The following is a 14,234-nucleotide window of genomic DNA, read 5'->3' on the forward strand; positions in this document are numbered from 1 at the left end:
CTGCGCATTGATTAGTGTTCGCAACTTCTATCTTGGAATTGCATGATGCAAGTGCACTGATCGTGTTGAATCAACTGCTAAACTATGCGCTGTATAATTAGCCTAACTGTGTAGAGATAATGCTTTCCGATGAAAGGTCTTAGGTCAGGCCAGTAAGCTCCCAGATGACCCATACAAAAACAGTTTGTAAAAAATGTTCATATTGTGACATGGCACAGCATATACCAATAAAATGAAGATACCAACGATGGACCCTTCAACCTGTAAATCTCTCTGAACAAATACGACCTATCTTAATCAAAATCACTAAAGCTTAGTTGGCCATCTTACAATTTTCTCAAGTTCGCTTCTGGGGCAACTTGAATTTCTGGAAGCGCGTTTTGTGGATAGGTTTTGTGCTTTTAAATTTAATAATTGGATCAAACCAATGAGGAAAGGTCGCGGCATGAGACGAAATGGTGTGCGCGAAATGGTGTGCGTGATCGATTGCTGGACGTTGAGCGCTGCATCCACATGCTCCCAATTCTCAATTACGGTTGGTGCCGTCACGCACGGGCACGGTGAACGCTGCCTTCCACCTGGCGGCGACACCCTCCAGCGCCCGGCGCGACGACCCTTCCGGCGACCAAGCGCGCGCCGCCGCTTGCTGCAGGTCGCCAGCCCGGCGCCGCGCGGCACGCCCCTTCTCCCCTTCCATGAGCTCCTTCACGGCGGCCGCGACTTCCTCGCGAGCCACCACGCCGCTGCCATCCTCTCGCGGTCGCGGTCGCAGCGCCACCCCGAGTCTCCTTTCCAGCACAACGGCGTTCATCCGCTGCTCCGCGTAGAGCGGCCACGCGAGCATGGGCACGCCGTACACCGCGCTCTCCAGCGCCGAGTTCCACCCGCAGTGCGACACGAAGACCGCCGTCGCCGGGTGAGACAGCACGCGCACCTGAGGCGCCCACCCCGGCACGGCGAGGCCCCTGCCCTGGGTCCTTTCGAGGAAGCCATCGGGAAGCCACGCCAATGGGTCGTCGTCGTCGCCGCCGCTCCCATAGGCATAAGAGCAGCCGTCCAGGCTTGGCATCCGCACCACCCAAAGGAACCTGTAGCTGCTCGCCTCTAGCCCAGCGGCGAGCTCGGCTGTCTGCTCAACAGACAGCGCTCGATCCAGCGCTTCCGAAGGAGAGGTACACCACCGACCTTGTCGGCTGGCGATCCAGCCACTGGAGCATGGGCCAGGAGCCTCCAGCTTCGTCGTCGGAGTTTGATCGGACCAACGGCCCCACGGGGAACACCGGCGGGAACGCGCCTTGCTTGAACGATTCCACGGTGGCAGCTTCCATCTCGTCGAAGGTGTTGGACAAGAAGCCGTCAGCAAGGCGGTATTCCTGGCATGCCTCCAAGGTGTGCGCGTAAACCAACTTGTTAATGTCATGATACGGCAGCGGATTAGCGGAAGGTCTGCGAGGGGCAGCGAGAAGCCACCGGGGAACTCGAGTGGCATCGGGAGCTCGCGGTACTCGCGAGGGGCAGCGCCATCGTGGAGCTCCACCAGGCGGCGCATCAGGTAGATCAAGGTTAGGCTGCTGGGGACGAAGACGTAGCCCGGGACGCCGAGTTCGGCGGCGAGGGGCAGCGCCGCGGAGCACAAGAAGTCTGGCACCAGCGCGGCGAGCGGGGTGATGGAGCAAAGCAGGGTGCGGAGGCTGGGGAGGGAGCGGCGAATAAGCTCAACGAGCACGGTGAGAGGACGGGCGTCGGCGGGGAGTGATAGACTTTGGATAGTTTAGATACGTACATATCTCTAGCCTTGTTTAGATTGATTCTATAACCGGTTTAGATGTCTTGCTAATCAAGACAATATTCCACCTAATCTTTCCTTGTACGTTGTAAATCTTTAACATATATATATATGGAGATGAAGCCACCCCCGTATGAGGTGTGCAATCCTTCCCAATCTCTTCCCTAGCCTCAAAGTCTTTTGTCAACATTTACATTGCTCTGAACTATGCATTTTACACAACCTAATTCTTCCACTTACATTCAGCGCTAAGCACCAGTAGTACCTCCCATATTTCCTTCACCATCCCGATGCCGAGCTTGCGGGAATATGGCGGACCCATGTACATACCCCGGCACCCCGCATATAACACCTCGTATGGCTCTATCTACCTTTCTAATAACTCCTTCACAGAGTTAAAGGTATGTATTCTCAGTGGTTTAGCATGAATTGGCATATACTACCTCCGTCCCAAGGAATAAGGCGCACGCGTATTCCAAGACGAACATTTACCATAAAAATTGAGCAACACAATCTTGATTATATTACATGTAATTAGTATCGTTGAATTCGAATTGAAAAGCACTTTCTAATGATGTTAATTTCATACAAACAATCTTTATATATTTGAAGTAATTCTTGGTCAAACAAAAAGCACGTAAAACGAGGGCGCCTTATTCCTTGAATCGGAGGTAGTAGTAAAGTCTTATTTTCAGTCTTCCTGCTTCTTACATTAGTATCAATTTTCACATGCAGACTGTACCTTGTGAACTTCGTCCAATGATTAACCAGATGTGTCCGCATAAAGGGTCTTTCACTATGCATGGCAATGGCAAATTGATGAACACCTACACGGTCTATGAGGTGTATGTCTACAAGACGCAGATCATCACATATTTGTATGGACATGATTGGAGAAAGTTTGCTTTTGACTACGGTCTGAAGAAGGGCGATGAGCTGAGGATCAGAAACTCAAACGGCCAGATATACGTAACTGTTTACAGAGTTGGAGACACTTCTAAATATATAATATGTAACTTTTTTGTACTCATATCCTTTCATCGATTACTGCATTCCAAGCAGTTGTTCTAAACCATTCTCTCTGTTCTAGCTTCCTGAGTTTAACATGATTAAAGCTGCAGACCCCTGATGGAATAGGAGCGGATGTCACAAAGGGCACCCACACCAGCACCGGCACCGGTTTCCCACTCTCCTGCATGAGCACCGGTTCCTATACCAGCTCCGTTTACATCATCTACCTAGCAGGCCCCTACATCAGCATTAGTTCCTGTAGAGGCCCCGTATACTACACCTGCCCAGCAGGCTCATGCATCAGCACTAGTTCCTCTAGAGGCACCGTTTGCTGCACCTACCCAACAGTCTCCTGCATCAGCACTGGTTCATATAGAGGCACCGTTTACTGCACCTGCCCAGCAGTCTCCTGCATCAGCACCAGCTCGTGTACCAGCCCAGGCTCCTGCACTTGCCCCAGCTATATCACCGAGGTCTGAGCTCATTGATGTGGCCACCCGTGTGGTGACCAGGACGCATCTGAAGGCTATGTTCGTGAGTATATGACAGCATAATTGCTCTTATCTTAATGTCTTCTCTGCTCAAAGTCTCACATGGTTCAGTGCATTGGTGCCATTGACTAATTTTTGGTGGTATCTCTTGATTTGAATCAGAAATTGCCTAAAAATATCTCCAAGGATCTCAATGCCGGCCGAAGGGGCAAGATATCCCTCGTCATGAAGAGTCAAGGTCTCACCGTGGAGGGACGGTACTCCGTCAGTCCCACAGATTGCTGCTTGGCTGTTATTTCCAGGTGGAAAAAGCTCATTGACGGTGCAAAACTTCGCACTGGATCAAAGTTGAACGTCAAGATCTTTCAATGCCGCTGTGACATGCTGGTCATGAAGTTCGCGGTTGTCTAGTTCTGTTGTCCCATGAGCCCTTAGCAAATGCATTTGTAGTTATAATTATATAACGTTATCTTATTTGAACTGCTAATTAATGTATGGGTGAAAAAACTGTGGTAAGCTTTTGCTCTTAGCAAGCATGTATGTATGGTCAGCTATTATGATAACTAATGTTTGTGTTCATCTTAAGCATTTCCATTTTAGAAAAAACTTCATTTGTATTTTGGCTGACCTGTTAGAGAACTATCAGATTGAACCCACAACATAATTCAAATAGATTCATTACACCGAGCCACATGTCTTGACTTTTCTATACACAACTTCCATTAATCAATGCAAGAAGGCTTACCTGAGGTGCCTGAACCACGGCAGATTCGAATCCACCTTAGCTATCTAGAAATATAACCTTTGCAGAAAGAGAATTTGTAGTACGGGGAGGCTGACATCGGGGACCCATGAGCCAGCAGCGTCGTCAACGTTTTAAAGACGGTAAAGAAAAGATAAACCAAAAATCAGTTGGTAAAAAAATCCAATAAAAGAAACATTTATCGTTCCGAGAGGATGACATGCGGGACCCATGAGGTAGCAGCATCCTCAACGATTCCAAGGCGGCAGGGGATCAAAAGAAAAAAAGGAAATAGCCAGAAATTAATTAGGGGTCAAACATAAATCCATCAAAGGAAACTTTTATTGTTCATAGAGGATGACGTGTGGGACCGACCTGCCAGCTGCGTCGTCATCGTTTCAAACGGGGCAGGGGATGAAAAGAAAAAGGCAAATAGCCAGAAATTGGGGGTAAAAATAAATCCAACAAAGGAAACTTTTATTGTTCATAGAAGATGACATGCGGGACCCATGATCCAGCAGCTTCATCGACGTTTCAAAGTCGGCATGAGATCGAAAGAAAAACGCAAGTGACCAAATATCAGGAGCCAAAATAATCCAAGAAAAGAAACTTTATTGTACATAGAGGATGACATGCGGGTCTCATTTTGCAGCAGCGGTCTCAACGTTTCCAAGGCGGCACATGACCAAAAGAAAAATGAAGTAACCAGAAATCAGGGGGTGAAAAAAATCCAAGAAAAGAAAGATTTCAATTGGGCTGCATCTGGACATCTGGGCCTTCGAACTATCCTGTTGGACGTCTTTTGACTCGAACAATTTCAGCCCACTCTAAAACAGGAAAGTCCGGATTTTTCTCAAAAAAAACCCAGGAAAGTCCTATGCTTCGCAAAAAAAAAAAAACAAGGAGATTCAACATATAAGTTTGTTTATGTAAAAATAAAGATTTAATTTATCCGTTTGCAATAGCTCAGAGCGAAATACACTGTTTATTGTCTGCAAAATAATCAAGATATCACATGTTTCTTGTACGGGGAGGCTGACATCGGGGACCCATGAGCCAGCAGCGTCGTCAACATTTTAAAGGCGGCAGGGGATCGAAATAAAAAATAAACCAAAAATTAGTTGGTAAAAAAATCCAAGAAAAGAAACATTTATCGTTCTGAGAGGATGACATGCGGCACCCATGAGGAAGCAGCATCCTCAACGTTTATTGTTTATAGAGGCTGACATGTGGGACCCGTGAGCCATCAGTGTTGTCAACGTTTTAAAGGCGGCAGGAGATCGAAAGAAAAAATAAGCCAAAAATCAGTTGGTAAACAAAATCCAAGAAAAGAAACATTTACCGTTCTGAGAGGATGACCCATGAGGCAGCAGCATCCTCAACGATTCCAAGGCGGTAGGGGATCAAAAGAAAAAAAGGAATTAGCCAGAAATTAGTTATGGGTCAAAAATAAATCCATCAAAGGAAAGTTTTATTGTTCATAGAGGATGACATGTGGGACCGACCTGCCAACAATGTCCTCATCGTTTCAAAGGGGCAGGAGATCAAAAGAAAAAGACAAATAGCTAGAAATTAGGGGTAAAAAATAAATCCAACAAAGGAAACTTTTATTGTTCATAGAGGATGACATGCGGGACCCATGAGCCAGCAGCTTCCTGAACGTTTCAAAGGCGGTATGAGATCGAAAGAAAAAGGCAAGTGACCAAATATCAGGAGCCAAAAATAATCCAAGAAAAGAAACTTTATTGTACATAGAGGATGACATGACATGCGGGTCCCATTTTGCAACAGCGGTCTCAACGTTTCAAATGCGACTTGAGACCAAAAGAAAAAGAAAGTTGCCAGAAATTAGGGGGTCAAAAAAACTCCAAGAAAGGAAAGGTTTATCGTTCATAGAGGCTGACATGTGGGACCTATGAGCCAACAGAGTCCTCAACGTTTCAAAGGCGGCAGAGGATCAAAAGAAAAAGGAAGTAGCCAAAAATCAGATGGTGAAAAAAATCCAAGAAAATAAACTTTTAGTGTACATAGAGGATGACATGCGGGTCCCATTTAGCAGCAGCGGTATCAACGTTTTAGAGGCGGCACGGGATCGAAAGAAAAATGAAAGTGACCAAATATCAGGTGCCAAAAAATCCAAGAAAAGAAATTTTTATAGTACATAGAGGATGACATACGGGTCTCATTTAGCAGCAGCGGTATCACCGTTTGAGAGGCGGCATGGGATCAAAAGAAAAAGGCAAGTAACCAAATATCAGGTGCTAAAAAATAACTCCAAGAAAAGAAAGTTGATTGTACATAGAGGATGACATGCGGGTCCCATTTAGCAGCAGCGGTATCACCGTTTGAGAGGCGGCACAGGATCAAAAAAAAGGCAAGTGACCAAATATCAGGTGCCAAAAAATAACTCTAAGAAAAGAAACTTGATTGCACATAGAGGAGGACATGCGGGTCCCATTTTGCAGCAGCAGTCTCAATATTTCCAAGGCGGCACGGGATCAAAAGAAAAAGGAAGTAGCCAGAAATCAGGGGGTCAAAAAATCCAAGAAAAGAAAAAAATGTTCATAGAGGATGACATGCGAGACCCATGATCCTGCATCGTAAACGGCTCGATCGGAGAGCGTTGAACGAGATGGCGCGATCGAGAAAAAAAAACAATGCTAGAGAGGCTGCCATCTGGGCCCTACATCCCTGGGCGGTGCGGATTTGCGTTGACTCGGCCGGCGAACCCGAGAATTCGTGATGAACCACGTCCCGGGCCACCATACCCGACGTTTTGGACATTTTCGTCGGGCTAGGTGGCCCCAAAAACGAGAAAAAAAAAGTTTTGACATGCACCACGGAGAGACCAAAAATCGTCGGCCATGGCGCATCAGCAACCACGACGCGACTTCAACTTCGTCGGCCATGGCAACTTTTATTGTAGTGTAGCATAACGACATCTAGATTACAAAGCTCATCATATGGATCTCAATCATGTAAGGCGGCTCATGAGATCATTGTATTGAAGTACATGGGAGAGAGAGATTAACCACATAGCTACCGGTAGACCCTCAGCCTCGGGGGAGAACTACTCACTCCTCATCGTAGGAGTCAGCACCGGCGATGGAGATGGCAGTGGAGTTGATGGAGATGGCTCCGGGGGCAATTCCCCGTCCCGACAGCGTGCCGGAACAGAGACTTCTGTCTCCTGGATCTTCTCTGGATGATGGCGGCCACGATGAAACTTTTCTGGAACGGAGATTTTGTATATTCAGGGTTTTCCTGAGAAGATGTATAAATAGGCGGAGGATTTAGGTCGGTGGGGTGCGTGGTGGCTCCACATATCGTGGTATCGCCACGGCATATGCCATAGGGTGGCTAAAGAGAGTGGTTCCTACTATGATCTTACGGCGGTATCCGGATGCGGGTATGGGCACGAGCGACACGGCGACGTACTGATGACCCACAAGTATAGGGGGTGTATCGCAGTGTCTTCGATAAGTAAGAATGTCGATCCCAACGAGGAGCAGAAGGTGTCGACAAGCAGTTTCGATGAAGGATTCACTGTAATGCTCACAGACAAGTATTCAGGGGGTTTTGATGTAACAGATGAATAAAGTACGAGTAAGTAAAGTGCGGGAGTAATAATTGCAGCGAGTGGCCCAATCCTTTTTAGCACAAAGGACAAGCCGGTTTGTTTACTTATAATGACCAAACGTTCTCGAGGACACACGGGATTTTAGTCTAGTGCTTTCGCTACATACGGCTAATTAATCTTCATTGTTTTGATAAGTGTTGTGTGGGTGAACCTATGCTAATGTACCGCCCTTCCTAGGACTAATACATACTTGTGATTATACCCCTTGCAAGCATCCGCAACTACAAGAAAGTAATTAAGATAAATCTAACCACAGCCTTAAACTCTGAGATCCTGCGATCCCTCCTGCATCGATATACCAACGGGGGCTCAGGTTTCTGTCACTCTGGCAACCCCGCAATTGGCAAACGAGTAAGTGCCGTGTAGTCGACGTTCACACGACACCACTAGAAGAATAACACCACAACTTAAATATCATAACATTGAATATTACTCAACCATACTTCACTACTAACATTTAGACTTCACCCATGTCCTCAAGAACTAAACGAACTACATCGGTGACGAGGTGCAGCGGTGGAGACGGCGGTGATGATGATGAAGATGATGGTGATGGTGATGGAGATGATGCCGAGCTCGATGACGGTGACGATGGCGTCGATTTCCCCCTCCGGGAGGGAATTTCCCCGGCGGATTCCTGCCCGCCGGAGAGCTCTTTCTCTCTCGGTGTTCTCCGCCCCGCAGAGGCGGCTGTGGCTCTGTTCGATGTACCCCTCTGGCTTAGGTTTTCGGGACGAAGGCGTGTGCGAAGAAAAGGAGGCGAGAGGGGGCTGTGGGCCCCCTCCTCACAGGGCGGCGCGGCCAGGGCAGGGCCCGCGCCGGCCTGTGAGGGGGCCCATGGCGGCCCTCCTCAGCTCCCCTTCCGGCTCCCTTCGTCATCCGGAAAAATAGGAATTTTCGTATAATTTCCTTCAACTCGTTGATCTTCCGAAATATTGCATTCTGACGGTGCTTTTTCCAGCAGAATCCTGGCTCCGGTGCGCGATCCCCAAATAATCATGAAACATGCAAAATAGATGAAATAACATAAGCATTATGTACAAATATGAAATATATCAATGAATAACAACAAATTATGATATAAAATAGTGATGCAAATTGGACGTATCAACTCCCCCCAAACTTAGACTTCGCTTGTCCCCAAGCGAAACTGAACTCGGTAAACAGGACCACATGTTTATGGAGTGAAGAGTCAATAAATAAAATACGGACGAGAAGCATCATATTCATTCACACAAGACATTCTAGTAACAACTTCCTCATATAATTCAACTTGAAACAAGTATAAGGTAATCACAAATAAAGGTGCATAAGAAATCATAGTTGGTGATGGCAAACTTCGTTCTTGGTCAGAGAACAGTTAACGGATTATACTCATCTATTGAGCAGCGCTCTTATGTTAAAGCTTATGGTAAACTTACATACTCAATCATAATGATCATTGGTAACTTGCAAAGCTATATTCATTCACATAAACTTGTACTAAACAAGGAAGATTAAAGACATGATGAAGCAAATCACAATATAAAGGTTTGATCACAACAACTCAAATGCTTGCTTGAGATGGATGGAAATAGGTTTACTGACTCAACATAAAGTAAAAGACAGGCCCTTCGCAGAGGGAAGCAGGGATTAAATCATGTGCTAGAGCTTTTTCAGTTTTGAAATCATATAAAGAGAATAAAAGTAAAGTTTTGAGAGGTGTTTGTTGTTGTCAACGATCGGTAGCGGGTACTCTAACCCCCTTGCCAAACGAGACCTCCAAAGAGCGGCTCCCATGAAGGACGTCATCTCTACCAAGCAAGGTAGATCATCCCTCTTCTCTTTTGTTTACACATGTACTTTAGTTTATTTGAGGATGACACTCCCCCAACCTTTGCTTACACAAGCCATGGCTAACCGAATCCTCGGGTGCCTTCCAACAATCTCATACCATGGAGGAGTGTCTATTGCAAAATTAAGTTGCTTACTGATGAATCAGGGCAAAACATGTGAAGAGAATTATTAATGAGAGTTGATTAATTGGGGCTGGGAACCCCGTTGCCAGCTCTTTTTGCAAAATTATAGGATAAGTGGATGAAGCCACTAGTCCATTAGTGGAAGCTGCCTAACAAGACTGAAAGATAAAACACCACATACTTCCTCATGAGCTATAAAACATTGACACAAATAAGAAGTAATAAATTTTGAATTGTTTAAAGGTAGCACATGAAGTATTTACTTGGAATGGCGAGAAAATACCATGCAGTAGGTAGATATGGTGGACACAAATGGCATAGGTTTGGGTTCAGGTTTGGATGTACGATAAGCATTCCCTCTCAGTACAGGTCTTTGGCTAGCAAGGTTAATTAGCAAGCATAAGAGTTGAGGGAAACAAACAAATATACACGTGATAGACATAATCATGCATCTTTCTTGCAAGCACAAATAATTTTAACTTCAGAATAATAAGCTATGAGCTAACAAGAAAGGAAGACAATGAAACAACTATATGTATTTCTCTTTTCTACTTAAACCTCAAGGTGTTGTTGCTATTGACCAATGCTAAGTTTGCCAAAACCAAATAGATTTACTCAATGCTCCCAAAGTGGTACCAATACTAAAATCAAGATCAATCATATACTAGAAATTGCAAACTAAAATAAGATGTGCAATATGTAAATGATAAGACTTCTCATTAATATTTCATAACGATAACTCACACCAAGGGATACATAGACAACCAACTAAAGGAGAGATACTTCCACACTGCAACCCATCTTATATGATAACTTCCCTACTCATGATATGACACTACTTGATAGTAAAAAGTAAAAGGTAATGATGATGTGATACCGCGGCACTCCCCCAAGCTTGGAACAAACCAAGGGGATGCCAATACCGATGGTGAATTACTCCTTTGGCGGTGATGAACTCCCGTCTTCAGACTTCCAAGGAAGAGGCTCTCCATCAACAAACGACATCTTGGTCTCGGGAATCCTGAAACTAGCAGCATGGCTTATGTGTTTAAATCTGTTTTCATACTCACAATTCTGATTCTGAACGTCATAGAGTTGAGCTTGGAGTTTGTTGGTGGTGTCGTGAAGCGAGAGGATGTCGCCCCATAGCTTTGCAGTTTCCTTCTCGTGTTCAGCAATGAGTTCAGACACAATCTTGTGGAAGATATCCACTTCACGCTCGGCCATCTTCTTGTAGTTGAAAACCTCTTGCTCTAGCTTCTCCATCCTGTCTTCCAAGCTTCCTTCTCCCTTAGGACCCTGGACATCTTTGATCTGCAGTTCCCCATCAACGAGCAGCAACTCCTTGGGATGCATCCTCAGCTCGTCCATGTACAAGTTGTCAAAGTCCTTGCAGGAGCTGTCCTTCGGAGTTTCTGACGAAGACATGACACTTCTAGATCCGAAGCAAATCCTGGCAGAAATAGCTCGAAACAAAACACGTCGAGAAAACGATATACGGACCTCCAGGGGTCCGGGGGATTATATAGTAAAAAATTTCACAACGAACGGAAAGTACCAGGTCGAACCAGAGTCGGAGAGGGGCGACGAGGCGGTGTCCTCATAGGGCGGCGCGGCCAGGCTGGGGCCGCGTCGGCCTATGGGGGCACACCCTCGTGCGTCTCCTCCACTCCGTTTTGATCTCGTAATTTTTCATATTTTCCAAAAACAGCAAAAACATTGTTCGAAAAGTAAATCGCGAACTTTTTATTACCTGTATTGTTACCTATTCAAAGTCGGGTTACGCGGATCGTCAATTTGACCTTTGATGAAAGCCTCCGGTGTTTCCACTCGAATAACATCAACATCTACATTATAAGAATCACACGAGATATAGTGCTTGAGACTTTGTCCATTCACCACTTGCGTGGCATTGCCTTGGAGAGAGCTAATTTTAATTGCTCCCGAACGATACACCTCCTCAACAACATATGGTCCTTCCCATTTCGAGAGTAATTTCCCCGCAAAGAATCTGAGACGAGACCGATACAATAGGACTTTATCCCCAATATTAAACTCTCTTTTGATAATCCTTCTATCATGCCATTTCTTAACTTTCTCTTTAAAGAGTTTAGCATTTTCATAAGCTTCACTTCTCCATTCATCTAGAGAACTTAATTGCAGCAACCTCTTATTACCGGCTAGTTTAGGATCTTTATTTAGTTCTCTAACAGCCCAATAAGCTTTGTGCTCTAGTTCTAAAGGTAAATGACAAGCTTTTCCATAAACCATTTTATAAGGTGACATTCCCATGGGGTTTTTATAAGCAGTTCTATAAGCCCATAGTGCTTCCTTCAATTTACTAGCCCAATTCTTTCTAGTTTTATTAACAGTCTTTTGCAAGATAGATTTAATTTCTCTATTTGATAGTTCTACTTGCCCACTAGTTTGAGGATGATAAGCGGAAGCAATTCTATGATTAATACCATATTTAGCAAGAGTCTTTCTAAAACCACCGTGAATAAAATGAGAACCTCCATCTGTCATAATATATCTAGGAACTCCAAATCTAGGAAAAATAATATCTAAAAGCATTTTTAAAGAGGTCTCACCATCAGCACTTTTTGTAGGTATGGCTTCCACCCATTTAGTAACATAATCAACAAGCAACCAAGTATATGAGTGTTACCTTCTGAAGAGGGAAAAGGTCCCATGAAGTCAAATCCCCAACAATCAAACGGTTCAATAACGAGAGTATAATTCATAGGCATTTCATTGCGTCTGGAGATATTACCAACCCTTTGACATTCATCACAAGATAAAATAAACCTCCTTGCATCTTTGAAGAGAGTTGGCCAATAAAAACCTGATTGCGGAACCTTTTGCGCGGTTCTATCTCCGGCGTGATGTCCTCCATAAGCACTACCATGACATTTACTCAATATCTCTTGTTGTTCATATTCGGGAACACACCTTCGCAGAATACCATCCACTCCTTCTTTATATAAGTGTGGGTCATCCCAAAAATAATGCCTCAAGTCATAAAAGAATTTCCTCCTTTGCTCGAGCTAAAAAGGTTGGAGGCAAGTACTTGGAAACAATAAAGTTAGCATAATCAGCATACCAAGGACTGCTCTCGCGAGCTCACCTTTATTACAGCCAATTGTTCATTTGGAAAACTATCATTAACGGGAACGGGATCATAAGCAATATTTTCCAATCTAGACAAATTATCGACAACGGGATTATCAAGCACCTTTCCTATCTACAATATGTAAATCAAATTCTTGCAAAAGAAGTACCCACGTAATAAGCCTTGGCTTAGCATCTTTCTTTGTCATAAGATATCTAATTGCAGCATGATAAGTATGAATTGTAACTTTTGAATCAACAATATAAGATCTAAACTTATCACAAGCAAAGACTACAGCTAACAGTTCTTTTTCAGTTGTAGCATAATTTCTTTGAGCAAGCATCAAGAGTTTTACTAGCATAATGAATAACATTCAGTTTTTTATCTACTCGCTGTCCAAGAACAAGCGCCTACAGACAAAATCACTAGCATCACACATAATTTCAAATGGTAAGTTCCAATCGGGAGGTTCAACTATAGGAGCAGCTTGTTAAGGCTTTCTTTAGAGTTTCAAAAGCTTCCTTACAATCATCATCAAAAACAAAAGGTACATCTTTTTGAAGAAGATTAGTAAGAGGCTTTGAAATCTTGGAGAAATCTTTAATAAACCTCCTATAAAACCCAGCATAACCAAGAACACTACGAATACCTTTAACATCCCTAGGATAGGGCATCTTCTCAATTGCTTCAACTTTAGCTCTATCAACTTCAATACCTCTCTCGAAAATTTTATCACTACAAGAAAAGTTCTGATAGACAACATCTCAAAATCGTCCGCTAAGGGGTATTTTTCGTCGCCCATGGGCCTAACCCGACGATATGGGTTCTGTTGTGGAAACTGCGTCAGGCAAAGTCCAACGACGTTTTTTCGGTCCGTCGCGCTTGGGCGCCTTCCGCCACGGAAAATCGGACCGTTGCCCAAGTGTTTCCGGGAGCCCGTTGGATCGCCGACGTCATGCAACCGACACGTGGCGGACGCCGTTAACCGGCGCTAACGGCGTTAACCTAGCCGAAACCCCGTGGTAGATGGTAGGCCCACACGAGGCTCGCCACGTCTTAAGCGGGCCGGCCCAATAAGTTTGCGGGCCGGGCTGCTGACATAGTTTGACCGGTCAACTATATAGCCGGGCTGGTCCATTAGTTACGTGGGCCGGGCCTAACCTCTAAGGTTGACTGGTCAAAACTTTAATGGGCCGGCCCACTAAGCATGTGGGCGGGCCGAATGCACTCGATTGACCGGTCAACAGGCAAAAGGGCCGGCCCACAAGACATGTGGGACCCACTTTCCTGGTACCGGGCCGGCCCATTTACAAAGTGGGGTCCACATTAAAGCAACTGGGCCGGCCCAAGAAGTTAGTGGGCCGGCCCAATTAGCATGTGGGTCCCACTTTCCTGTTAAAAGGCCAGCCCATTTAGTATGTGGGTCCACCATATAGCAAGTGGGCCGGCCCAAAAGATAGTGGGCCGGGCAAAAACACGGTGGGTCCCACTTTC

General features: G+C 45.1%; 1 pseudogene; it reads right to left on the reverse strand.

The window, feature by feature from the left end:
- Nucleotides 1-526: 526 nt before the first annotated feature.
- Nucleotides 527-14,234, reverse strand: part of LOC124705984 — a 20,521-nt pseudogene continuing 6,813 nt past the window's right edge.

The sequence above is a fragment of the Lolium rigidum genome, chromosome 1 (genome assembly GCF_022539505.1).
Source record: "Lolium rigidum isolate FL_2022 chromosome 1, APGP_CSIRO_Lrig_0.1, whole genome shotgun sequence".
Classification (NCBI taxonomy): domain Eukaryota; kingdom Viridiplantae; phylum Streptophyta; class Magnoliopsida; order Poales; family Poaceae; genus Lolium; species Lolium rigidum.